This window comes from Marmota marmota, unplaced genomic scaffold (assembly GCF_001458135.2).
Source record: "Marmota marmota marmota unplaced genomic scaffold, marMar, whole genome shotgun sequence".
Lineage (NCBI taxonomy): Eukaryota > Metazoa > Chordata > Mammalia > Rodentia > Sciuridae > Marmota > Marmota marmota.
Genome location: NW_026000171.1, coordinates 3,009,778 through 3,036,809, shown reverse-complemented (window position 1 = coordinate 3,036,809; position 27,032 = coordinate 3,009,778). Strand labels below are relative to the sequence as shown.

Here is a 27,032-nt window from a genome sequence, read left to right as displayed (position 1 = left end):
TCCTGCACCTGGAACACTTCATGGCACACAGCAGTTGCTCAGTAAATATTTGTTGAATGAACAAGTAATTTGCCCAAGGTTAGATGGCTAGGAAGTGGTGGCACCAAGCTTAGAGTCACTCTTTACTGACTCTGGAGTCTAGGTAGTTACAACCACTATCTCACTCTGACTTTGTTTATTTAAAAATAATTTCCTCCTCTCCTCTCCTCCCCTCCCCTCCCTTCCCCTCCCCTCCCCTCTCTCCAATGTCACTACTAGCTGTAGTAACTGCAGTACCCCTCTATACGGTAGGGTTATCCTATTCTTCCTCTTTATCACTGTCCTTAAATTGTTAGGTATAGACAACGTGTTTCATTTTGTAATCAGAAACAAGACATTTGCCTCTTTAATTCATGAGTTTGGCTTTTCCTAGATTAAGATTAAGACCAAAGAAGTATCATAGAGCTGTTTGGACCTGTTAGGATTTTCTCCTTTCTTGCACTCAGCAGTGGAAAGATGACCCTAAAGTTTTGGGAGACCTTTTTAGAAGTAGTTATAGCAAACAGCTTTGTTTTCCGATTGTGCAATAAGTATCTGGTCTAAAATATGTTCAATGTACAGAATTAGGAAAATGTTAAAAAGAACAAGACAATTACCAGAAATTCCATCAGCATTCTAGTATATATCCTTTGCAGTTCTTTTTCTTTCTTTTGTATATGTGTATGTACATTTCTCTTTTTCAATAAGGGACTTATCATCCTATGTAAATAAATTTTAACTGCCATTTTCCATGTAATATTACATTGTGTGTGTTTCTCCATGCATTTAAATATTCCTGTACAAGTTGATATCCCCGTAATATTCCATCCCATACCACAGTTTAACCTTTTCATTACTGAGGCACATTTTCATCTTGGTTACAGCTTTTATACTGCAGTTACCATCTTTGACATTATATATAAGTGAGTGGGTGTAGGTATTTATCCTCTTAGAAGAGACTTGTAGAAGTCACCTTTCTGGGATTAAGAAGGTCAACATTTTAAAGAAAGGTGGTGATTCCCGAAAGCTCTGACATCATGGAGTGTGAGAACCTGAGTTAGAGGTTATCACAGGACAGCAGGGAGACCCCAGGGTACCTCCAATGGAGCAGCCTAATGAAGAACGCTGTGCACTATGAGAAAGGCCATCACCTCCTCTTTGCTCCCTTATCTTTTTGTTGTTCTCGTTGTTCTATCTTGATCTTTGAGGCTTATGTGCTTTCTTGATCTAATTTTGGGGTATTCTCCTCCTGTCTTCCTCTTCACCCATCCCCAATCTTTCAGCTAAGTGTGCATTTCACATGAGAACTTGGGGGCAGGAGCTAGGCTGCCTGGCCTTCAAATCCAGCTTGATCGCTTACTGTCAGGGTGTCTGTGACGAGGGTGCCTATGCATCTGTCATCCTCAATTTCCTCATCTGTAAAATGGATAACTACCTTATAGGATTGCATAAGAATAAAATGATTATACATAGACTGCTTAGGACAGTGAGACACATAGGAAACATTTAATAAATGATGGATTATTAAATAAATTTTTAGAGAATAAATTAAAAACAGATGATGAATATTATTACTATAAATATTCATATTGTTTTGACTTTTAAAGTCTCTTGCAAGTCTGTTTAACCCTTTGATGTGCATGTGACTTCCTGACAGTGTTTTTTCCAGCCCTCGATACCAGCTCTCTTCCCTTTTGGGGTTTTCCTGTCCTTCTCTCTCCCCTTCTCTAGGAAGCTGGCTGTTTTTCAGAGCATGGGCTTTTCTCTGGCTTCCAGATCTGCCCACATGTGCATGCTTCTCTCTCCCACCCCTCTTGGACTCTCTCCCCTTATCAGTTTATTTGTTCACTTAGGAAGAACTGGAGCCTGGCTGGCAGCTTTTCCCGTTGGCTTTATCTGTGTGCTGCATTGTAAAACTATTCTCTCTGTTACTTAGAAATCTCTTTGATCCATGTTTAGCTGTATTTGTTCTCCCAGCAGATGTTTTGGGTAGTTAGAGGATTTTCTTCTCCCATTTGCCTAGCCTCATGCCTCTTCAGGCCCTCCCGGCACTTGTTTGGGTTCTTTTCCCCAGCTGACCACTGACCAAGGCCATCTGTCAAGAAGGTCTCCTTGGCCTAGCAGCATCAGGAGCAGCCTGGCAACTAGGACTTTCTGAAATGACTTACTTAGAGGTCAAGGGAGGACGATGTTGGGGAACTCTGCAGGGTACAGTTGGAGTTTCCTAGACACATCCCAGGAACTCTTCTGCTCCAAGGTTAACAGGATTTAGCTTGAATTCTGTGACATGGGAACAAAAACTCAGCATAATATGGTGTACTGCAGGCCATAGAGGGAGGCCTAAGGAATTTCAGGAGGACCATTTAGAGTTAGGAAATGAATGAGATTCTTGGGGATACCATAACAGGGTATCATGCATTGGGTGGCTTAAGGCAACAGGGATTTATTGTCTCACAGTTTGGGAGACCAGAAGTCCAAAATCAAGGTGTGGACAGGGCCAAGCTCAGTATGAAGTCACTCAGGAAGCAGTTGCCCTTGCCATTCTCCTAGGATCTTGTTGTCCAGGTAGACCCAGCCCTGATGTCCTCCGTCTTCACATGGCCTCCTTCCTATGTCCTCACCTGCTCTTCTCCCATGCCTATCTGTCCCTGTGTTTATAAGGACACCTATCTCACTGGATTTAGGTCCACCCTAACGCCTTCGCTTAACCTTATTTCCTCATAATCGACATTCTAAGGCCCTGGGGCTAAGACTCCAACAGATGTATTTTGTGGAACACAATTTAACATATAACATGAAGGAAAGACACTGAGGACCTATAGCCCATGAAGTGCAGGTGTAAATAAACAGGAGGAAGAGGAGGAGCAGCAGGAGCCCCTGCTGAGTGGGATCTTATCTACCTCAGCAACAGCCATACCCAGAGAGGAAGGTGTCTCCCTTCCTTGGCTGAGTTCAACCTCTTAAACTTCCAACACAACTCCTGGAGTTCCCTCCCAGCAATTCAGAAGCTTCTGAGAGCCACAGAGAAAGCAGAGCAGTCCACTGACAAAGAATAAAGGGTCTTGGGAAGCAGAGGGCCGAGTTGAGTGTGGAAGGAGTGGAGAGAGCAGGGACAAGAGTGAGTAGAGCCCCAGGTTGGGGAAGGATGTGGAGGGAGGTTCTAGGCAGCTTCAAGTTCTCATCTCAGCCCTGCCCCTGGGCTGCCTGCCTTTGGTCTACACACTTAATTCCTCTAGACCTCCTTTTCTCCATGGGAGAGATTGGGAGGTAAATGGCGCTCTCTAGGATTCCCTGCCTGGACACAACAGAATTCTCAGTTGGAGCCTAATGTGTGGAGCAAATTGGAGGCCTGGCCCGGCCCCCTGCAGAGAGCACAGCCCCGCCTTCCTGTGGAACTATCTTGGAGCTGGGACAGAGGCTGCCCTGCCCATGGTGGTCACACAGCACGCATCTGGCGCCTGCTAGTGCTTCTTTAAACTGCCCCCACTGCTCCCCTCTGGGCTCCTGTCTCTCTCCACATGGGAGCCTGCTACTCCTTTTCGTGACTCCCATTACTCTTTGACCGCACACATCTGTCTTCGATCCTTGTCAGCTCCGCGAGACTATGCCAAGCTTCTTGAACGCAGCCCCAGACTGCCTGGGTTATATACTATGTGTCAGCTGCAAGGTGAGAGAAAGATGCCTTCAAGTCGGGGCTGGGGACAGAAGTGCCCAGCCTGGCCCCTGCTCAGACTCCAGGAGGGCTGCCCTCACGGTATAAAAGGATCTTTGCCACCAGGTCACCTGTCTGCCCTACCACAGTACCACAGACATACACCTAGACTAGAAAAATGCAAGCTTGCTCCCCCAAACACACACACACACACACACACACACACACACCTCTTTATTTGATGTGCCCCCAGCCCTGTCCGTGCCATCTGGTTTAGCCAACCCGCACCGGTGGAGTGAAGGGCCAAGATTCATATTCTGTTTGTATAGATGATGAAAAAGTGGGTGCAGGGAGGTGTGGCTCAGAGAAGTTATTGCCTTGCTCAAAGCACTCAGCAGCTACACTGGGAACATTCCTGGATGCTGACATGCAGCTCAGTTAGCTATTTGAAGCTTCTTCTGTGGTTGACAGGGACCAAGGTACTGTGAAGGATGCACTGGAAGAAGGGTCAGGAATAAAAGTTAGGATTTAGAATCAGTCAGTTCACACACAGGGTCTAGGAGGGCAGGACCAACTCTGGCAAGCTGGAGGTAATGAAGCCCACCTGCTCTCCTAGACCAGACAGACCTCATTGCTGTGTGAACCTGGAGGATAACCAAGGGGTGTGGTCTACCGCAGGAGAGGCAGGTGGTTCTGTGTCGATGACTTGTTCCTCCAAGTGTCGTGGGAATTCTGCAGTCAGTGACAAGCCTTCAGTCACCAGCTAGAATTGACTTTTCCTTAGGAGGGACACTGTGGTCATTTGGGATGGGACAGTTCTTAGTGGTGTAGAATGCAATGTCGGCTTTAAATGCCAGGAGCATCAGCCCTCTTCAGTCACCATGACAACCAGAAACACCTCCATATACACTTCCAAATGCCCTTTAGTCAAACAGTACCAGTCTATTTGAAGATCAAAGAGGTCAGCATTGATTGATGAGTGAACAAATGAAAGAATGGTAGCCTACTTGTTTGATTTTGCAGTGTCCTTGAACTTTATTTCCTCACCCTCAAAATTGACTGAACACCAGAAGCTGTGCATTCTTCTGCTTTGGGCGGAACCTCACCAGTGCTATTTTCTCATCCCCTGCTTGGGGCCAAATGCATCTAACCATCTGAGGCAGGGCTGAAACAGGCTTCTTGGGGCAGGCAGAGACAGGGCAGAGGTGGTCTGCATTCTGTTTGCATCCCTGACTGTGAGCTCTAGGGGCCCACAGCTGCCTCCTCTCTTTCCTTGGCAAGGTTCCTTGGGGTCCGAGCTCTGGCATGAATCTGCTGAGTATCTGGCTGTTGGAGGGGAGGTTTGTGTAAGATTCCCTTCCTGTAGCTCTGTGTATGTGGAATGACAAGGACCAGATTCAGCGTCTGAACTCTAATATTTGCCAAGACTTTTACCAGGCTTCCTGGAATAGACAGGGAAATTGAGCGAGCTCCTTCAGGTCAAGTGATTGGAGCTTGAGCTGACCCAATGTCCCTAAATGACTGCTTTATTACCAGCACAAGGGTGCTGCATGCAGCCCTCAGCTGCTGGTCCAGGGGAGATGCCTGAGGAAGAAGGAGAAACTGCGGAGTGACCGGTCCATCTCCACCACCCACCCACCCGGCAGCAGAGCTGAGGCAGTCTGTGCCTGGGTTTGATCATCATCAAGAGGGGCGAAATAATCATCTCACTCCTTTTGCTACACAGGTATAGAATGAGAACAAAGAATAAATTTGCAGTGTTTTGAATTTTAGAAGGAATAGCAACTGTATAATTCCTGGCATTTTAGGAGTTGGGATATGCATGATCAGAAGTTAGTTATTAGCCTAATGCTGTCATTGCCAGGAAGTTCAGGGGACCTGGTGATTCTCCTGCCATTCCTCTGTGCCTCTCCCTGCAGGAGCTCCCTCCACCCCAGCTCCTACCTTATGCTCCTTCTCTTTGCATCCAGACTTCTTTCATGTGGACTCCATTTCCACATTTCCTGTTTGATGCTGAAACCCACTGAAATCTGCCTTCCACCATTGACACAGTGTGGCCCCTTCTCTGGCCTCATCCTGCTTGTCCTTTGGGCTTGCCCCCCCTAGGATGTCTTCTTTCTTGAAATTCTTTCTCTCCTTGAGACAATCCCATCATCCTGGTTTTCTTCCTACCCTGTGCTGTTTCTTCCCACTTAACCTAGATGATTTTCTCCTTTACCCTCTCTGTATATTCATGGCCAGTCTCCAACCTTCCATGGAGTGTCTGATGTCTGTATGAGGCAGGCTTCCAAAGACTCACATACTTTCAGTTAAGCTACACACCCATATATTCAGCTGCTCCATAGACCCTCCAACCAAGTGTCCTATAGGTATCTATAGCTCAGTGTTCCCCAAACAGAACAGAGGTCCCCTTTGCACTCTAAACCTTTCCATCTCCAGTGGATCATCTCCATTGTTTTCCATCTTAATAAACGGAACCACCTGGTCCTGCATGTTATCAGGTCAGAAGCTTGGGAGTCATCCTCAGCTGGTCTCACTCTCATTCTCCATAATCAGGCAACCCCCAAATCCTTATAACCTCAATCTCCAAGATGTCTCTGGGGTTTGTCCAGATCTCTCCATCTCCTAATCCAAACTACCTTCATCTCTTATCATTCTCCACATTTTGCAGAGCTAACTGAGTCATTTTCTACTGAAATCTTACAGTGTCTCTTCAGTATCTTTGAGTCCTTAATGTGAGTTTCAAGATTAGTCATGATCTCCTTCTTCCCCTTCCTACTTCCCTCCCCAACTCCCCTTCAGCCATGTTGAAATGGATTGTTTCCCAGAATGCACTGCTCTCCTTCTTGCCTTGGAGCCTCAGCACATGCCTTCCCACTACCTGGCCAATTCCTCTCTCTGCCCACCAGGCTTCTTTTGCTGACTCTTATCCCCTTCAGCTTGCATTTGGAGCATCCCCTGTCTTGTGCTACAACCCCCTACCACATGCTCCCGTGGCATGCCACAGCCACATTTCTTACTGTCAATGACTGCTTCAACACCATTTCTGCTTGATGTTGGACTTCCTGCAGACAGGAAGAATTCCTACTTGTCCATAGCAGGATTTCCCAACTGGTAAAATAGCAGTGCTGGGGCGTGTCCACGTGGGTGAGCATGGCTTGTCAATGTGTGCGCATGTGCATGCATGTGTGGTGCAACGGTGGTGCCTGGCTCACTGTAAATAGTCAACAAATAGCTGTTGAATGAATGGATAAATGAATGAAAGGTGTTTTTCTAGCAGACACCTGGAATAAGATAAAAGACCAGGGCTAGGATTAAGGAAAAACCTTCCCCAGGGGGGCATTATGAATTCCCAGAACAAGTGACTAACCTTCATAAGCTTTGGCAAACATTTATTCCATGCTACACAGCCAGGCAAAAAGTTGAATGAGGATTAATCCCTTCCCACAAGGAGCTTAGTCCTTCTTTAAAAGTTCTTTAAACAAACTCTGAAATGATCTTGGCAGGTAGACAAATTAGTCCTTATTTCTTTGTGACTGATGATGTTGAAAAAGGGGGCCCGGCTCGCACACACACATTTGCGCACATGTGCACACATTGACAAGCCATGCTTACCCACGTGGACACGCCCCAGAACTGCTGTTTTACCAGACGCAGACCAACTCTTCTGTTGGGGCTCTTGGCATGATGTGGACCCTCCTATTAGCAGAGGATCTGGGAGGCAAATTCAACTCTGATGATGAAATCTGTAGCTTTTCTTCTGTTTACTGACTGGATGTCCCCATTTCTCACTGGATGAGCGCCACTCTGGCACTGTCCTTCTTCCTAAAGTTGACACCAGGTTTGGCTTTCTAGAAAGTGTTCTTTCTGTGCTTAGAATTCATCTTCTTTTCCTAATCTGAACCTCCAGTGGGATGAGGTCAGAGGATGAAGGCCAGCCACACCCTTCCTCCTTGACCCTGATAAAGTTTCTGCAAAATCCCTAAACCCAGAGGAGCCAGTTCTTGGTGAAGGAGTATCTCAAAGAAGCCTTGGGAAGCTCAAAGCTCAGGGCCTGTCCCCAGGTCCCCAGTTCAGGACACATCTGTCCTTCACTCTCCAAGATGTTGCTGTTACTTCCCTGCGAGGGTGACACACCGACACACCGCACTGCCTCCCCTTCACACTCCTGCAAAATGCTATTTCCTGAATTTTATAAGTGATTCCATTGTCTTCTGGGCTGTTTCTGTATTTGTTATCTTTAGGGAAGAACTTGCATGTTGGATCATTGCCTGGCTGTGAAATTTCATTTCCATTTCTTTACACCTGCAGTTGCAATAAGAGAGAGGAAAGACCAGGGCTCAGTGCATGTCCCAGACCCAGTTTTCGAGGTGCTTTGGCTGTGGTTTCCCAGGGGTGCTGTGGCCCCAGAGCAGCTTTCCTCACAGACATTTTGAGGGCTGCATTTCTTCCACTGCCTTTTCTTTTGGGGTCTCTGGCCTCCCATTCCTTGTTCTCCTCAGGCCTGTGAGGTCTGTGCACTTGATGCATGCCTTTAAGTCTGATATTGAAAAAAAAAAAAAAACTTGATCAGCCATTCCAGATGCACATTCCAGTTTGCAATATGTCCTACAGGGCCAGCATATCCTCTTGCCATTTCCTTTTTCCTGACCCCACTTCATCACCCTTCCTGTCCTGGGACCTCACAGAAGCAAAACTAGTCTCCATTTCATTATTTCACCCCCACAAAGCCAATTATTCAAGGGATTTGTCCCTTTCCCTGTGCACCTTTCTAGCTATTGCTTGACGTATAGTAAATGCACATTTAACAGCCATTGCCTTCCCTGACCTGGGGCACCTTCCCGTGGACAACAACAACACAAAACAATTGCCCATGTCACTAGCAGATCCCCCTTACCCCAGATTTAATCTCATTTTTCACAACACACTGGATCAGAACCAGCAGCTCTGTAGGAGTGCATTTCTTTGCCTCAATACCAGGCCCCAGAGAGCATTTGATTCCTTGGAAGAGAGGTATAGGCTTAATTAATTTTTCACTTTTCTTCTTTGAACCTCTTGGAACACACGCGTACTCACATTCATGCACAATTGGGTGTACAAGAATTTTAATGGCAGGTGGTGTTAGCAGTTCTTTTCCTCCTGACACAGACCAGGGTTTTTCCATCTGGACTTTTTAGCAGGACCTAAGAATATTGACTTTCTAACCACTTGGATTTGGGTGGAGTGAGCAGAGTAGGAATGGGGGAGAGGGTTCAGGGGGGAAATCTGCTTATGTATAAATCACATGTGAAGGGAGTTTTGAAGTCATTATTGTTTCAGGATGTGTGAACTGTAATTATTTTTTAAGGTCTTGATTTGCCCAATGAGCATTTCCCAGGGTTTCTGCTCCAAGCATGACGTCTTTGCTGTCAGGGGGTCCAGCCTGGTCTGATACACGTTTAATCACTTTAAAGGGGGCCCAGGGTAGGATCTGGTTTCTCCAGGTTCACAGTCCTACATGTGGTCAGTCCTGCATGTAGCATGACATCCAAATGACTTCAGTGATTAAGACAGTAGAGTTGAAATGAAGAAGAAACATTTTCCCTCTCTGTACAAGGCAGAAAATCACTTTTGGACTACATTGAGCTATTGGCCATTAAACTTGCTCTTTGCTATCTTCAGCTCCCTGCTCAAAGCTGCTTTGCTCAACCTTTGAAAGTGACTTCCCAGCTGCCTCTTCTCTTAACCCTCAAGCCTAGTCCTGCCTCCACTATCCTCTTTCTAGGATCCTGCACACCCTGCTCCCCGCAGCTCCACTCTCCACCCTCCATTAACTACGGCCCTCAGTCAGGAGTGATCATTCCAGAGACTGGTGTTCAATCATCACACAAAGCGTGCTCCCTCTGAGTTTCAAGAATATCTTTCATCTCCAAAGGAACTTTCCGGTTAATGAGGAAGGTTAAACTAGGGCAATTTACACGAAGAAGCCCTTAGAAGGGAACTCTATGGCCATAAGCCATGATGATTCCAAGACTTATTTTGGGGAGGGGGCTAGATATTTAAAGAGAAATGTGAAGTACCTGGAAGACTCAGGGAATGAAAATCAAGAGGATGTCGAACACATTTGAAGGGTAATGTGCATGAGGAACTGTTTAAAAGGACATTGTAGAAAATTGGATCTGTGATAAAGCTTTACAACAGGACAGCCCTGTCCTTTCACAGGATTGATGAGTAAATGCAGCCCTTATTTACCCAATTTCCTTTGCCCACAGTGGACATCACAATCACACCACTCTGTCATACCTTTGTGCATAGCAGACATCACTCATCAATCACTACTTCAAATCAGAGGGCTTCAAACCTTTTAGTCCTTAACACAGGTCTCTAGGTTGCCATATACCAATCAATTTGATTTGGAACTTGGATTGAAACCCACTTGCCACCTCCAGTTTAATGCAAGGAACATTGGGTTTAGAGTTAGAATACCCAAATTCAAGTCACTAATTTAAATAATGACCAATGAACCTATGTTTCCTCCTCTATAATTAGAAACCAATGCTTATCCCAGAGGCCTGAGATAAGGGTTAAGTAAGATAATATATAACATATAGGAAAATGCATGGGATGGTGCCTAGAACTGCCCCTGGCACATTGTACGTACTCAGCAAATAACAGCAAAATCTGAATTTGAAGTGCCGTGGGCACGTTATGCCAACGCCCACCACTCCCACATATAGAACAATAGGTAGTGAGTCTTTCCCCCTCGCTTCTTTTAATGTCCTAAGTGAAGGCAGATGGAGAACAGCTGGGCCCTCTAATTCTCCCTCACTTTAACTTCACATTCTTAAGACTCTTATTAAATCTTTTTCCTGAACTAATATAATGCTCCCTTGTTACCCTGGGAGGGCAGTGTTAACACCCACGTGTTATGACGTGATTGCTAGGTGCACACCACGTGTGTTCATGCAGAGCCATGTGCTACGCCAGGCTGCTTGAGCACTCTGGCTGTCCAGAGCATCTTCACTGTGACAGAGGAGAACAATTACTGATTGTTTTTTCAACTCATTTTCATAATGTCTCTCTTGGCCCAGACAATAGAGAACTGTATGGGAGGAAGCACAGGCTTCTTTGGAAGAGTTTCCACTGTAGTTCATCTTGGTGCAATATCAGAAGAGGGGACAGTGGTCTGCTGGGCATCTCCAGGGTGGTAGATTGGCGCTGGACCCTGGGAAGACTTGGAAGGGTCCATTTTCAGAGCTGTAACCCAGGGAACATTCCTTGAGCAATCAAACTCTTGCAATCATAAATTTACACATCCTGAGATATCAGTGACTTCAAAAGGTCTTTCTCGGATTAAATATATCATATATTTCACCTGTAAATTGGCTCTTTTCTTTCTGCCCTACTGTTTTGTACCAAAAGGGACAAACCGAATAGACCTCTTTTATATGTCTTCAGATTCTGAGTTTTGCCTTGTTTATCCTTTATTCTAATTGGATACTCAGACCAAAGGTAATCCAGGGGGTATTGTCTCCTTCCCTCTGGAATGAAATGCCAGATCATGGCATCAGATTAAGATTCAGTTTAATTAAATAAATGCATATTTAATTTAATAAATGCAATCACCTAAGTGTGTGCTAAACAACAGAGGGGAGGGGATATTGATAGGTGTAAGCAGAGTCCCTGTCCTTACACAGCTTAGAAACAAGTCGTGAGGTATAAATAGATTAAGGACAAGGCAAAATGGAAGAGCTACAAAAGAGATCATCAGGATGCATGGGCGTGGGGAGACAGATGATAAAAGGTAGCCCTGGAGATCTGCCTTACAGCAGATCCATAGATGGATAGGCAGAGAGGGTTGAGGGTGGGAGTGGGGGAGTGACAGGAGGAAGAAACCATGAGAGAGAAAGAGAAGGAGCCCTGAAGGGTGCAGACTGTTATGCAGATGGATTTATATGAGGGGCATGGCCTAAGGGATAGGACTCTTCCTCATGTTGGATTTTTAGAAGAGGAATTCCACTACTACTTAAAGACACTAGAAAGATTGTGCCGTGGTCTCTTGGCAGGTCTGCAGAATGCTTGGATAACTGCATGGGTGGTTCAGTCTCCTTTCTGTTACTTCACACCATTGGAATGCTTTACTGTGTGATTGTAGTCAAGCGGCTGCCTATCTCTGTGCCTTGGTTTTGTATCTGAAAAATTAGAAGGTTGAATTAGCCCATTCTAAGTCTACAATTTTATGGTGATAGTGAAAAAGTGAGAATAATTTTTAAAATACTTATTTGTATGCTGTTTGAGAAGGAACTGGGGAAGAAGTACTATGTGTTTCCACAGCAAAGTCAAAGATGGGGCCAATTCTGGATTTGCCTAAACCATGCTTTTTCTGGCTTTTCTGCACTGGACCAGCATTCTTTGTATTGCTAGAACCCCCTGCAGTAGGTGGACAGCCCCATGTGGGAGCCCCAAGAGATTCTCTGCTGCAGGGACACCAACTTGGAATCTCAGCTCAGTTTGGCAACAACATGTTCACCTGTTCCTGGCCAGGGCACCAGTGCTGGGATTGTGTAGGACAGAATTCCTGACAATCTCAAGACAGGCATGGAGTAGCAGCTCCAGATCTGGTTTTTGTTGGAGTCACTAGAAGATTATTTTAGAATATAGATTCATGAGCCCCATTCCTTGAAGATGGGGTGAACCAGTGAGCCCGGGTATCCTTCACAATCTGTAATATTAACCTCTCCAGAAGACTACAGGTACAGGGGCTGAGATTGGGAAGCTCTGATCTAAAGAAGAGTCTCTGTTGTCACTACTCAAAATGACCACATTCTGGCTTGCATCCAATTTTATGAGCTTATTATATGAATAAATTATTATTATATGAATTTATTGAGTATATACATGCAAAATATAGGTGTCTCCATTCCAGGGTAGGGGAGGAGACAGAATATAAGCTAATGCATGTCAAGGTCTTTATTTCTGAGCACCTAGAACACTTACAGCTCCATCAGAAGGGCAAGCCATCCACATGTGATGTGAAGTCATCATTTCCATTCTCATGACTCTTTTTCACTCACTCAAGATACGTTTTATCACTTGAGACTCACAACAGCCACCTAAGATGGACAGGCCAGAAGTTGCTGTCTTTATCTAGATATGGAGAATGGTCTCAGAGAGATTCATTCATATGTCCAAGCTCACCTCCTCTGCTCAGTTCAGGGCTGCTCCCTACTTCACACTAATTGAAAAGCACCACCTCCCATTCCAGGGTGATGGACTGTGCAGTTGGGAACAGACAGTGTGGGCTGGGGTCCTTGGGACAGCTTCATGAAGAGCCAAATTCAAGATAGCAGAGGACTCTGGCCAAGTGGACCCAAGAACTAGACAGGTGATACAGCTTTGATCTGGACTGGTTCCCACTGCTGAGAACTCTGCTGCTTCTCGTATGTCCATTCATAAGGTAGTGACATCCTGACAACAGGTGTCATGTCATTTCATCTACACAGTGTTGACACCAGGTAGAGAGGAGGCAGAGCTTATTTCCCAGAAATGTACAGGTGGGAAAATTGATGTCAAAGGTAGGACATTTTCCTAAATGAAAGGCACACCAAGCATGTACCAGGAAACACCTCACTTGTTCCTGGTAATTGTATCATGATGACTCTATGGTCAGGTATGCTGGGGCTTATAGAAATTAAGTGACTGATTCACATTCAAACTGCCAGTTAATGGCAGAGTTTGCCTCTGAGATCCTCTGACTTCCCATCCTGCCTTGTGCTGCTCACCTAGTGGAACTGGGTTTCCTGAGTCCCAGGCCGGTGACTCCACTGACCTACCTGGTCCATGAAGGGGGTCACAGAAGCGGCTGCTGGAGCAAAGGCTTGGTATGGATCTCACGCCAGCATCTGTGTCTGTCTAATAGGATCCATGCACCAGGACTAGCTACTTAAGAAACATTTATCCTAGAAACTTCTCTTTTTAGCCCCTTGTCAAAACTTGGAACTGACAGGGATTGCTCAAGACCATCCAATTGTAGGTGACAAAGCTGGGGCTGAAAGCAGGTCCCCAGACTCTTGGCCATCCTTATGCCCTCCATGCCTCAGCCCCATTGAAGAACCTCCAGGCCAAGGTGGCCCTGGAAGGGACCCATGGATATCACATGGCTCGGGCAGGCATCTCCAGGCTGAGCCGCCTTTAGCTGGTCTCAGGCACAGGTGTGCACCAGAGCTTTAAATAAAATCCTTGATCCTCCTCCATGCCCTTGAAAGTGGGGTCACGCCACACTCTGTTACCTTTCAGTACCAAGTTTAGGAAGTTCTTCCTGAATGGTGGACCTAGCTCCGTCTGCTGTGCTCATGGTGAGATGCACTCTGGGAGAGCAGCTATGGTATTCTGCTTCAGCCCAGTCCACAGAGTGGAAATGGAACCAGGGTCTGTCTTGTTTTTGTTTCTGTTGAGTTCTAAAACCATCCTGCCAGGATAATGCTAGAAGAATGTCCTGCCAGCCTCAGGGGTGTCTTTATGACAAGTTCTTGTTCCCTCATAATTCTTCTGACAAATTCTCCTTTTGATCCAGACTTTCCTAGGCTTCAATTCATTCCAGAAGTGGTGTGTGTGTGTGAACACATTCATGCTTGAGGGGGGAGACGAGCAGAGGGGAGAAGAGGGGGAAATGGGAACTCTAAATCTGCTCAAATGTGGTAAAGAAATATATCCAGAAAGTACTACCTACTCACCAAAATACTATTTGCTCTTTTTTTTTAATCTTCTTTCCTGGGTAGTTTCCTGTTCAAACTTGAAAATGGAAATTCCTCCACTTCAAAATGAACAGGCAAGAAATGCTGTAGGCTGGGTTTTCCCAGGAGGAAAAGCTGTCTGCCCTGTGACTATAGAACGTGAACTCTTGGTACCAGTAGGTTTTTGTTTATGGGAGGAAGGGAAATAACAGCAAGAACCTGAAAGCCATAGAAATTCTCCAGGCCCTTGGAAGGTGGGGACATGTCACACTCTGTTTTGGGAGCACTAGAAAGGAAATTTAAGAGGTGTTCCTAGGATTTGCTTTCTGTCACCTGAATGATGGCATTGCACTAAAAGAGAAGTGATCCCCCAAATTTAGACATCTCCAAGCCTAGGAGGAAGGAGTCTTCAGTGTTCTGGGTGCTCTTTCTCTATATTTGACTTACCTGACCCTGGGACAAGCTCCCTGGGGTGTCTTCTATTATTGAATTGATTAATTGACAGTGACAAAGCTGATCTCATAAAAACAACACAAAATCTGAAAAGAAAAGAAAAAAGAAACTTCTACTTTAAGTAGAAGCATGGAACCCAGTTTTGATTCAACCATAAACTGGTTATGTGACCTTGGGGTCTCAGTTTCTTCAAATTTAAAATAAAGATTGAGGGTTTCATTGATGTCCAAAGTTCTTCTGATTGCTAAAATCCTGCTCTCTGTAATGACTTTTTAAAATGTCACCGTAGTTCAAAGCATGTATTTGGGGAGATCTCCAGGTGAGCATGACCTTGTGCTGTACTGGAGTTCTGTCCTTTGGTCAGGCTGTGGTCGCTTTGAGCTGCAAGTGGCTTTGACATAAAAGGATGGAATTCTGAATTTTCTATTTTCTTCTGGGAGTGATTGGCCAAATGCCAGGTTCTTCTCTCCCCCTTCTCACACCCCTCCTCAAATGGTTGTGTCTAAAGAGATTCTTTTGATGCACCCTGCTAGACCTGTCCATTAATCTTGTTTCTTTCAAATCTACACATGATGAACATCCATTTTTGAATTCCGACAGTTAGAGATGAGGTATGTTTCACTATTGAGTCACCAAATCAGAATGAATTTATTTGTCAGTGTGCAGCAGCAGAGAGATAAACAGATCAATCCCTCTTAGTGGCCTTTCCTGTTCCTTTCCTCCCTTTCTTTTTAGGTGTGTCTTTGTCCATCACTGTCCCTCCTAAATTCATCATGCTCTGTACCTTGAACAGAACATCTTTGTTGTAAATCCGAGGGGAGGCAGGGAGAGAATCGGATTCACTTCACTTTCCCAAATGCAGCCATAAAGCCTTCATGCTGTTCCATGCCCCACCTTCCCCCGGCTCCTGCCCCTCCATCCACCAGGTTTTTCCTCTAGTGAGATTTCCTCTCTGGAGGAGTATTTTGATCCTATTCTCCTTTCCCAAACAAATTCCCCTGGTCCTTTAAATCTGGTTTCAATCAACATAATCACAATCTGTTCCATGATATCAACTCTACCTTGATTTGGAAGTGGAACTCATATGCTAAGTCCTCCGCTGTTTTATATATACATGCTTAAGTACATGTATATGGCAGATAATGTTTGTGTGTTACATGGCAAAAGAGAGAGACATTTTCCATCATGCCTGTAATTGCCTTTTATTTCTTTCCAATACAGTATCTTAATGCAGTATCCATTTAAACTGGATTCACTCTGAGAGCCCTAGGGGCTCTTTTTACTTTTGAGATTGCCTACCTAATTCTGAGTCAAAATCTAATTATAAAGTGGGGCAGACTCCTTCTGTGCCCCATTAGAAATCTCATCCAAGGAAGAGTTGGATCTTCACATGAGCCACACCTTCCCAGGGCCAGATAGTGTCTCCTCTTGAGTATTTGTTCCTATCCTTTTATAAATCTGCTCTCTTCTTGAGAAGAAAATATTTGAAGTAGTCCGGGGAAGCTCTGCCACAGGGAGACAATGTGGATTTGAACTCGGAAGGGGTGACTTGGCAGTAGATCTCAGTGCACTACTACTGCTCGAATTCTATCCCCGCCTGGTAATTATGCTGACCTAGTTATGCCAGGACATAGGGAAGCACTATTCTAAGAGATAGAGAAGGTTTCTCCTATCCCCAGTCAGCAGGGTCATTAATAGTCATCACCCCTGGAGAATGGAGATCCTCTAGAACAGAGAAGTCAGTTGAATGGTTGAATCTCTTTTGTAAATCTGTAACAGAAATTTCTGGCAAGTTGTGGTTTTTAACTGCCAGAGCTGGGCACTTAAGAGAAAGAAAAATTTTGTGAATTCCAAAAAAATTTACTATGTGAAAGCTGAAGTATGGAAGAATCAGAGCCTCATACATGAGAGCCATTTTCCCAAAATGCACCAAGGGGAGGGTTGGAGATGACAGCACATAGCTTAGACATTGGGCTCCCTCTGTGCAGGGAGGTGGCGGGTGACACACGTGAAGGACAGCCAGCTGCACAGGAAGCATTTTTGGGGACCCCATCACTGTGTTGGGGTCTGTGGACATTCCCTAGGGCACAGTGATTGTCCTATAATGGACATCATGCTGAGGAGAACTGCACATTCCTTTACTGCTGGCTGTGTATAAACATGGAAGTTTATAATTGACATGGAACTAATCCTGCCCGACTAATAAGGCAAAAAGTAGAAACACTAGCCAAACCGTCCTTGAAGGTCATGAATCTTGTCGAATATGTCTGATTCCTTCACATTTTAAAATAGTATAGAAGTAATTTTGAACCATGCATTTTCTTAACATTTAATATTTCCCGTTTTTTCTAGACTCATGACATCCATCAATTTTCTAGTGACCCATGTCTTTGATTTAATGAGACAAACAAAAAAGAATGAGAGGGACTCTGTTCCTTTTTTGTGCAGTTACTTGACATCTTGAGAGAGGCTTCTGGCATAGAGTTTGTCATAGAGAGAAAGGATGGTGAGGATTCTTCCCCTTCTGTGACATGAGGACAGGAGTCCTCTCTTATCTCCACTGAGAACAGGAAGCTGGATTAGCTGCCATAAGCTCCAGGCGGGAATGTCTAGTACATCCAAGTTTCATAGCAGGAAAACACCCCCTCACACTGAAGATTAATTCTTGAGTCCTGTGTCATGGTCTGGATGCCAAGGCAGAAGCAGGGACATCTGTGTCCCTGGGGCATTCCACTTGGAGTCCCAGCTGTAACCTGAGTGAAGCATTTGTGTAGTTCCTGTTGCTAAATCTCCCTGCCACCTCATCTTCCCATGGTCACAGGGCAGGGAACCATGTCCTCCTCTTCATTTCCTGTCTCTGGACGAATGTGTCCTGCCTTCTCCCAGGTCTGGAGGACCGGAGGTGGCCATACATGGCATGGAGCGCCATCCTTTCTTCCCCTCTGCCTGCTTGCCCATACCTCTCAGTGCAGCTGTAAGATCACCAGACGGTACTCCCCTCACTGTCAAGTCCAGATGCGTGTGCCACGCATGCCCCCAGCCTTGAGGTTCTCTACCTTAAAATACTGATCACAAGATGACTCTGAAGCCCAGATGATCTCCGATAAAGTCTGTTATTTTGAAATGCAAACTGTAAGTCTCTCAGCCACTGATATTCACAGGAGCCGGGCTGTCAACACCTGCTCTGGCTTCCCCGCTTCCCCCACCCTTCCTTTTGGCAGTATAAGTTTTAATTCACGTTCCTTTATTTCTGGCCTCCTCTCCTCTCCCCTGTTACCAGATCTTGCAATAAACATTTTAAATAGTTTATTTATCCACAGTGTAATTTGTGTTAATAAACATGGGCTCACTGGCTTTTAGGTCTTTTCTGGCACTAGAAATTCCTCTGGCTTTTCTAGACTGTTTCATGGGTTATTAATGGGGAACAGTCGGCCTTTGGCAACAACAACCCGTAAGAGGTAGGGACACCTAGATTCATGTTTCCCTCTGCTGTCCACCAGTGTGAGACCTTAGATACACCACTTTTCCCATTGGGCCTCGGTTTCCTCATCTGACACACAGAGGTACTGACTTGGAAAACTAAGGTAATAATATACTGAAATGTATAAAGTAAGGCTAAAGTGTGAAAGCATGGTCATGTCAGTAATGTGTGTCCCCCAAGAGTGACATTTTGGCAAGATTTTGGGTAAACGGTGGGGAAATCACCAGTACGCAGGGCATAGACTTCTGAGGGGAGTTATGGGCCTTACCAGGAGCTCTCGGGCAGGTCAGTTTATCATGGCATCTTTCTGTAGCCATACTTTTAGGAAGCTCTTCTTTGGCCACAAGGAAAAGGAGTCTGGAAGAAAAACCGCAAGAGTTTCCTTGAAAAGGCTTGGATAGAGGGGAGGACTTCTGGAGAGTCTTGTTGGGTCACCAGGGGTAGATTTCTGGATCTTTGAAGAATTCAGGGACAAACCTCCTGGTGGGAAGCCTCTGCTTCCTGGGGAAGAATAGAGCAAGCTTTAGGCACCTGGACATCTTCTGTCTTGGCAGGTGGTAGAAGGGCTGGGAGAGACAGGAGAATCCCATTCCCAGCACAATGTATAATCCCTGCAAGTCTGATGCAGAGGCACATTGTACACAAGACTGAAAACAGGCCAGGGGCCCTGTGTATTGTTAGTTTATACCAGGTTTCATTGTAATAAATAGGAATCCTGGGATCCTGGTCAAGTAAGCATCACCCAGCTAGAAGTATATTTGGCTAATGAGCAAATATAATCTGTACATAATCAGATTCTACAAAAGATTTGGTTCTTAAAAATGTATTAATGGCAATAATTTGAAATTTCAATGCATGGATGACTCTGAATGGAGGTGTGCCTGTCTTCCTTGCTGGGCTCACTGCTCCTGGGAGGGGGACAGTAAGGGAGGAAGCCATGCAGTGAAGAATGTCACAAAAAGTAATTTCAAAGCTGGCCTTTACAAAAACAAAACAAAACGAAATAAAACCTCTAAGCTCTTTTTTGGGGAAAAGACTAGAGAAAATCCTCGTTATTTTACTTGCAAGACAGATATATACATATATATATATATATATTTTTTTTTCCCTCCAAGCTCCCAGCAGCAGAGCTCCTGTATGTATTATTAGTCCTAAAACAGTTCCTTCCCCTTGTTTAAGTGATCTTGCTAAAAACATCTTCCCTCTCCCCAGACCTGAGCCTGTGCCTCAGACTGCTGTCCTCTCATTCTGTCACTGTGAGGATGTCATCCTTTCTTCCCATTGACTTGTCCACCCAGCCTTCCCTAGATGCCTGTACAGTTCCCGGGGAGTGATTTCTTTTCAATCCACACACATAATTGTAGAACTCCTGTAGTGTGAGACACTATTAGGCACTTAGACTGCAGAGATGGATGAAATGTGAGCACTGCTCTCAGTTCCCTGAACTGGAAGGAGGCCCTCCCAGAGCCTGGCCCTTGGACTCTGCCTTCCCACCTATGACTAAGGGACATTTATTTGAGTCCAATACTAGTCTTCTCAGGTCCCCTTGTGATATAGTTTTGATCTGGAATGTCCCCCCAAGACCCACATGTTAAAGGCCTGGATCTCCAGATGGTGCCTTTGGAAGGTGGTAGAACCTTGAAGAGATGTGGAGCCTAATGGGAGCTTTTAGCCCATTGGAGTTGTGCCCTGAAAGAGAACAGTGGAATGCAGGTCTCTTGCTTTCCCTCTTACTTTGCTTCCCAGTTTCCCTGATGTTTTAGTCAGCTTTTTCACTGCTGTGACTAAAAGACCTGAGAAAGAACAAATTTAGAGGAGAAAAAGTTTATTTGGAGGCTCACAGTTTCAGAGGTCTGTCTGTAGACAGCTGGCTAAAGGTGAGGCAGGACATCATAGTGGAAGAGTGTGGTGGAGGGAAGCATCTCACATGATGATCAAGAAGCAAAGAGAGACTCCACATCACAGACACAAAATATATACCCCTAAGATACACCCCCAGTGACCCACCTTCCCAGCCATACCCTACCTGCCTACAGCTACTAGTCAATTAATCCCCTCAGGGGGATTAATTCAGTGATTGGGTTAAGGGTCTCATAACCCATTTCTCCTCTAAACTTTCTTGTATTGTCTCACACATAAGGTTTTGAGGGACACTTCACATTCCAAACCATAACACATGAGGTGAGCTGCTTCCTCCAACCATGCTCTCCCACCAGGACACACCACCTCCATATAGGCCCCAAAGCAATGGGGCCAACCAACTATGGACTGAAACCTACAAAAAAAAAAAAGGGCTGAATAACCCTTTCTTCTTATCAGTTTGATCATCTCAAATGTTTTGTTACAATAAAGGAAAGCTGCCTTGCCACATCTTGGGTGTTGGTTCCCACTTGCTTTTCTTTGCAGTTCCTCTGTCCTTGTGCCTTCTCTTCTATCCCTAGGAATTTCAAGTCTATTCTTGATCTTATCCCAAAGTAGGGCCAGGAAGTCTTGTTGGCGGAATCATGGTGTAGCAGGGGGCATGTAAGAAAGAGGAGACTCCAGTCCATGAGGGCTTGTGTACATGTTCCTTCCCACCTTAGTATAGATGTTGTCCTCTGTGCATGAGAAAGCTGCCTTTCTCCTCGCCTCTCCTTCCCAAAGTGAGGCAGCCATGCTGCTCTGGATGGTGGACTGGAGCTGTTAGAACTGAAATTTCTATTTGTCTTTGGATATCTGCTATGAACTGGTATCAGTGTAGTGCTGAGTGCGTAGTTCTTCCTTTACACTTGCAGACATGCGCTTCTATAGGTGAGATCTCCTGTGTCCATCCCCCATCTCCCAGGACAGCCAGAAACTCCTTTCCCATCCTTACCCTCACATACACACCCTCAACTGCGTCCCTCTCTGATTCACTCCAACCACTTCATCTCTCTTAACTCTGAATGGAAGTGTGGGCACTCTATAACAAGAGCCTTTGCACTAGAGCGAGCATGAAATTTATTTTATCCAAAGTCTAGCACCCGGGAGAATGAGAAGTAGTGCTAACAATAATGATACCAGGTCAGAAATATCAATGGTCATGTTCCTTGAGAGCTTCATTCATCCCTTTGGTCGAGTGAATTGGAGTCTAGGGATCTTTTATTGAGTTCTGCTATGAACTGGTATCAGTGGAGTGCTGAGATTATCAAAATGCATACAAAGAGAGCTCACAGTTAATTGAGGGAGACATGTGGTGAGTGCTGAGGGGAAGTCTTTCTCAGGTGGTGATATGTGAGCAGGGTCAGATTGATACCAGAAGTTAGGGAAAGAGGAGGAGAAAGGAGATTTGAGGCACAGGGAGCAGTCAGGGGAATTCTCAGGTGAGAACACACATGAGGTGTTGGAAGAATTGAAGTCCCCCAGTGCGGTTGTGTGTGCGAGGACAACTGGACATGAGGCTAAGGAGAGAGGCCCAACCAAGAGCCTCGTGCCATCCTGAAGAGGTTTAGCTCCACCTTGAAGGTTGCAGAGAAGAGAAATGTCTCCAGCTGGGGAGTGACCTCATTTGGCTTAACTTTAGAAAGACCATTCCATTCCAGTGTGCAGAAGAAATGACGGAGAAACTGGGAGACGGCTATGTCAGGCCTCAGAAACCATTAACGAGTCTTTGATATAATCCAGGAAAGAGGAGCATGGGCTATAGAGGCAAGAAGGATGGATTTTGAGAAGTAGGAGGAGGCAGAATCAACTGGACCTAAGGATCAATTTGATATGGGGGAAAGGGAAGAGAGAGGACTCAAGCATGATCTCTGGTGCTATCCTTTCCTGAAAGAATATGGAGGGAGGGGGGTAGGAAGAGCAGGATTTGAGGTAAGATGGTGATTTCAGCTTTGGATATCTGCTCTTGAGATGCCTCCAAAGTTCCCAAGTGGAGATGTCCTGTAGGCAACTGGATCTCCAAGTTCGGAGTGCAGGGCAGAGGCCTCTGCCCAGGTGTGGATGTGGAAGTTATCCACACATGAGCAGGGTGAAGGAGACTGCATTCACCACCACAGAGAAGCTCACTGACAGTGTTGGGAAACCACATGAAACAAGTGAAAAGATTAGTACTGGCAGTGGTAGGAGGAAAATTGAGGGGAGCTGTCGCAGCAGTTGGAGGAAGAGATCCCCCTGTCCAGATGTGCAGGACGGAAAGAAAACAGAGCCCCTAACATGAGCTCAGTGATATCTGGGGCCATGGGCAGTGTATGTGTGTGTGTGGTGTGTGTGGGGGGGATGTTCATTAAGGACTTGATGCTGGTGGTAATGACGTGAGGGGACAAGGCTCCTGTTCACAAGTAGAGGTCCCTGATGGATATGGTGCTCTTCTCTTATGCAGGCCTAGAATTGAGTAGTTGTAGCTAGAGGTTAATTTTTATTCTCTTTTCCCAAATTTGACAACACCTGGAACATTGTGTAGTAAGGCTGGGAACCCAGTAGAGGGACACGTTGAAGATATGACTGGGAGGGGAGCTCTGATTGTTATGGTGATAAGGAGTAGGCTTCTGAGGAAGTGGGAGGAACAGGTCCCAGAGCGTCAGGGTGGGGGAATGACAAAAGATGACTGCTACTCACAGGAAGTTAGGGCTATATATATATCCAGGGTGACCACACAACCTGGTTGACCTAGGGCAGTCCAGCTACTGTGCTTTTGTTACTCCAACAAAATTCTTAAGTGCCCCCTTTTGATATTATGCAAGGGCTTGCTGCTTAATGTGCATAGAGGCCAATACAGGCGAACCAAGTTTTTGCAAAAAGAGTTTCTATGAAGGCTGACTGGTGAGGAGACAGGACACATGTTCCCATCTATCTCCCCATCAGTTGGTAGTAAGGGAATATAGAGAGCTGATTGGTTGTACTAGGAATTCTTGGTGGAACAGTCCATACCAATTATTGGGTCCACCTAAAGGTCCTTGCAGTTGTGTCACAATTGAGGAGTTTCTGGTCTCTGTAATTCTGGTCCATCATCAGCCGTTGACTGGATCACTTGTAATCTAGATCAGCGAGGCTCTCGTTCTTCAGGTTCTGCTCAAGGAAGACTTTGGTTCAGCTAGTCTTTAAAGTTCATTTTAGTTTAGGTCCTGGGGTTGTGTGCCTGAAAAAAATCTTGAGTAACTGTTTGTTGGAATAGGAAATTTGCCGTTTTATGTCTCAGATTCGCTCACTTTCAAAAGCGTACTGGTTTGGATGATGAAGTATCTGGCCACCTTAATTTTACACATTTAAGTAGGTCTGTGACTGGAAACTTGAAGAAGTTTCTGCCTGAGGGACTCCTGCTTGTTTTTTGGTTTGGGGGTTTTTTGTTTGTTTTGGCAAGACTTTTCATATTCTGGTACACATGGCTTGAGCAGACAAGAACTGTTAAAAGGAATAGAAGAAAGACCTCATGTAGGAAAAACAACAATAACAAATTGCTGATCTACAGCAAGGACTGAGCTGACCTTGAGAACAGAAATTTATTTGGTACCAAACAATACATATGCTGCACTTCCCCTTCTGTGCAGGGTGTGTGGGGGCTGGGAGAAGAGATGTTTGAACTGATCTGACAATGGAGAAATGCAAGGCAGATATGACCAGAGCTTAGGGATTGGCTGAAGTGAGGGACCATGAAAATAACTGGGACTCATAGTAAGCTTTGCACAGGAAGAGATTTATTGCAGCATTATGTATGAGAGTGAAGCATTGGAAATAATAGATATCCAACAGGAGGGGGTATCATCCAGTCACTCATGACACCTTGGTATGGAACATTTTATGTTGCCATTAAAATTTTGTCTGGGTAGAATTTTAATATGATGGGAGACTTCTTAGAGTATATTATTGAGCAAAACAAGAAAGTTACAGAATGGTATGTATTAAACAATGTCATCTGTGAAATGCATAGAACAATTTAGCATGTGTTTTACAAAGGCTGGACATAAATATTCCATAAAGATACTTGGAGGAAATGGTAGGCTTCTTTATCAACTTTTGTGTTTTTAAAATGCTTTGTGTTCTTTAATATGCTCACATTACTTTTTTATACTAAGGAAAAATAATCTCTCTAGGAAAATGTATTTAAGGAAAAAATGCTTTGAACATAACAAACTATGCAATCACTGTTTAGTATGATTCCTCAGAAAACCATTTCAAGTTGTGTTCCTTCTCCTTGACCCCATGATGGAGAACATCAGTGCAAGGTCTGGTGCTGGAGAGCATGGAGTTTGGTAACAGACATGCCTAGGTTTTAATCCCAGCCCTGCTACTAGTCATGGCTATAAGAAGTGCACAGTGAGGCCTCAGGCAGGCTCTCCTGGGCTTGGTTTCCTCATTTATCAAATAAAATAGTACACATTCCTAGTCTTTTCTTGACAACTGTGAAACTCACAGGAAGCTCTGAAAACTCAGTCATTTCTAAAGGTTATAGCAAACTCACTGAGCTGCAAAATCTGACCTAAGTTGACATCTTTATTTCACTTAGGTGAATATTTATAATTTTGCAGCAGGAAATTAATGCATTTAATCATGAGATATTACCTCCAATCCCATGGAGGATGTCAGGTATCATACAGGGTTTTAGATAAAAGATTGTAGACTATAGGACCTATCCCAATCAAATCGGATTGTGATTGTAGAATTTTTAACATGGTTCCTGGCAGAGGGTAAGTACTCAAGTACAGAGGGGGTGATTTCTTTTCCTTATGTTTCTTACCGGGATGTTTGAGAAGACTGAAGTGTCATATATTATTGGAATTTAGCATAGCATCATTTAAGAGAGGGGTGGAAAAATGGGAACTTACATCAAGAAATTCTTCTGCCTCTTTTCTTCTTCCAGATTTCTAGTCTTCGGAGGAATTAGCCAGAGGTAATAATGCACATCAACAGGGCACCCAGATAGTTGAAGAGCTAATAGAAAACTATGTCTTATTCCCTTGGTGAAGACTTTAATCTCAAAGCATATGTGCTCATGATGGAACTATAATGTACTTACAGCATAGTTGCTTCACATTCAGAGGCGTACTTTGTTTTCATCTAAAACTAGTTCAGTATATAATTCTTTAAATTGAAGAATGGTTATGTACTTCTTTCAAGAGAAATTCACAATAGGATTTTTTATTGCAAACTCATAATCTTTAAAATATAATTTGATTCAAGGTTGCATTCAGCCTTTTTGGTGGCATTAATCGGGCACAGACTACAGTCCACCTGCATGGCCATAATGATTACTACTTCTTTTTCTTGGAGGAGTTCAGGCGTCATAAATTCTGTTAGCGTGGTATTAGCCAACTACATTATTAACATCACCAAGGGGAATTAAAATGTATCATGTTATAGGATCAAAAGTTCTACATTCTGAATCAATGCCAGTAATATAAAGGATTTCCAGACCCTTCAGTGAAACCACAGGCAGCAGCAATCCCTTCCCCACCAGCCACATGACTTGCTCCACGTTAGGGTGGAGGTCACTAGCTGTTCTCAGGTCTATGGCCCTGTCCACCTCCTGTGGTGGAATGTGTTGCCTTCACAATGTGAACATAGTATCACAGACCCTCAGGTCTGAAAGAAGCACTTTTGAGGTTTCCTTTAGTCAATCCAGTTAATCTGCTCATTTAGACTGCATGCCTGGGAAATCACAATAGTGTTCTTTGTAATAAACCCAATAGATATCCCTGAAACCAGATGGCTCTAACATTTTGCCCATTGGTCCAGTGGCAGAAGAGCTAGTCTGTTGGCCAGAAATTTGTGCCTACTAGGGGGGCTCAGCCTTCTTTCACTTTAATTCATCAGGTCCTTGTTGGCCCCATGAGCTACACGTCTATCACGGTGTCAGGGCACATTCCTGCACATCCTGGGGTTCCACTTACCCTTCATGTTAATCCATTTATTAGCTCCATATTGCAGGGATCTTTGCCAAGCCCATCAGCATAATTGGGATTTCAGGAGTCAGACCCCCTAATTACATTAGCTGAGTTGTCTCATTAGCCCCCATGCATCATCCAAACCCATCATCAAACGATTTTCCTTTATTATTGTTGCCATTTTCTTAATGCAGGTATTGTTGAGTAGGATTGTTTTTTTACACCCACTTTTGCCTAACTTGTTGTTTGATCTCCAGAATACAGTAAATCTTCAGACTAAATAGAGCCAAGATTGGGGGCAGGGGAGGAAGGGTTAGGTGAGGCTGGGATGCTAACCTTTCGGTTAGAATCAGAGAGAAGTGCATGGGCAACTTGGGCTAATACAGGCAAGAGATGTATATATATTTTTTTTTTTGTAGTCCAGCTTTGAAAAGAAATGATCCACTTTGTATAAACTGGTGCTTCACAGATAACTGCGGGAAGACAAAAACATGTAACCTGCTTTTTGTCGATGTGGGGGCCTTCTGCCTGAGTTCAGCAGTTGGGTAGAGGGCCTCCACTTCTTCAGTCCTCATAGGCATCTAGAACTTTGATACTATAGGGAGGCATCTTTTATGAAAAGCATAGGCTTAGGAATCAGAAAGCTGGAGTTCTGGTTGTAGTTTTGCCTCTAGCTGTGACAGATTTTAACCATCACTCACTACGCTATGCCCTGGATTTCTCAGTTTTAAAATAGAAACACCCTCTCTTCATAGTTTTCTTAAGTTCTCTCCCCAAAAGCTACAGACAGTGAGATGTAAATTTTAAATCATACCCAACACAGTACAGGTGTTCAATCTGTCATTCTTCCTTTGAGAGAGAGTTGATGGTTCTTCCAT

General features: G+C 44.6%; 1 protein-coding gene across 1 annotated transcript in view; it reads left to right on the top strand.

Moving 5' to 3' along the window:
* Positions 1-27,032, top strand: part of Ntf3 (neurotrophin 3) — a 60,715-nt gene that overhangs the window by 20,388 nt on the left and 13,295 nt on the right. The gene's annotated exons all lie outside the window — the stretch shown is intronic.